Genomic DNA, 1,813 nt, shown 5'->3' with positions numbered 1-1,813 from the left:
AAAATTGAATTAAAAAATTACACAAAAAATAAGGAATTTTAAATAGTTAATTTGATACTAATATCGATATATTTTTGTCAAATTTTTATTATATTTTCAAACTTATATTTTATTCAAAAATAAAAACATAATCGTTTTCTCAAAATCACATAAAATCATATTATAACATCCACTGAGATAAATAATAAAATAAAATCAAGATATATCTCGTTGCATTACATATATACCCTTTTATTATATTATAAAACTTCAAAGGTGGTCTTTAGTTGTGGTAAACTCTTAGGGTGCGTTTGGTTTGCGGGAATGTAATGGATTTTGGAGGATTTGGATTTCAAATTCATTCCAATCCCATGTTTGGTTTGCTAAGTCATCAGGATTTGAAATCCCGGGAATCCCTTAAAATCCCGTAAACAAGGGATTTGAAAATCCTTTGGAAAAAGGCTGGATTTAGAATCCGGGCAAACTATTTCTTCTTCGACGCTTCATGCCCTAATGCAATCCTCGCTTTCCCCACCTCCCCACTGCTCTCGCCGGTTTCCCCTCCACCTCCCCACTGCCCTCGCCGCTGCCGGTGCTCTCCTCCTCTTCTCCTCTTCGTCCGCTTCCCCACTTCTCGCGCCGCTTCCCCACTGCTCGCGCCGCTTCCCCACTGCTCTCGCCTTCTCTCGTCATTGCAATCGCCGATGCTCTCTCCTCCTCTTCTCCGCCTTCTCTCATCAATCAGCACGTAAGAACATATATCTGCCCTCGTTTGAAGATTAACATGTCTCCTTCCCAAATATGCATCCTATTTATTTTTCAATGTACGAACATATATCTGCCCTCGTTGTGTCTGTAGATTTGCATATGTTATTAGGTTTCAATCATCGTCTGTAGATTTGCATATGTTATTAGGTTTCAATCATCGTCTGTAGATTTGCATATGTTATTTCAATCATCGTTTGTGGAGTTGCATATGTTATTAGGTTTCTATCATCGTCTGTAGATTTGCCTGACTGTGGAATGGATTTCAAATCCAATCCAAATCCTGCAAACCAAACACACGAATGGATTTTAAATCCAATCCAATCCAAATCTCATGGAATCCAAATCCCTCAAAAACATTCCTGCAAACCAAACGCACCCTTAGAAGAAAGGGCACTCCTATGATATGCATGATAAAGTCGTTTTTCAAAAAATTGGGGGAAATTTATATAAATAGTAAAGGTTGATGGATCGTTTTATTTTTAAGTTATTTTTTATTTAAATTTAATTTTTAATTAATTTTTATATAGAAGGCTTGTATATATGTGTAAGGATTGGTTTTCGATAAAAAAAATATCCTTACACATATATAATGCTTCTGTGTAAGGATTCCACCATATACCAGATTATAACAGAATCTTTACATATATCATATAGGGTTAAATGCATGAAATAGCAACCTACTTTCATAAAATTTCTTATTATAGCATTCTACTTTTGTTTTTCTTTATTACAACAATGTACTTTCAAATTATTTTCTATTAAGGCATTGTACTTTAAAAAATTTATCCATAATAGCAATGTGTAACTTGTTACATTTTCAACCAGTTAATCCTTTAACTTTTTTGCTTGTGTGGTTTTAATGAGGTAATGTGGATGCCACATCATCTTGATGACTTAACTAAAATTAAAATAAAAACWTATTTCAAATTATTATTAGTGATTTTCATTTTTCATTGCTATGATCTAAAAAAACATTTAATTTTTTTTACTTTTTTTATTAAGTTGCATTCAAATTAAATATTTTTGGAGTAAAATATTTATTAAATAAATATGAAACACCATTTTC

Source organism: Cynara cardunculus, assembly GCF_001531365.2.
Source record: "Cynara cardunculus var. scolymus isolate 2C chromosome LG 15, CcrdV1, whole genome shotgun sequence".
NCBI lineage: Eukaryota > Viridiplantae > Streptophyta > Magnoliopsida > Asterales > Asteraceae > Cynara > Cynara cardunculus.
The sequence above is the reverse complement of the archived record's forward strand: the minus strand, read 5'-3'. Positions refer to the sequence as shown.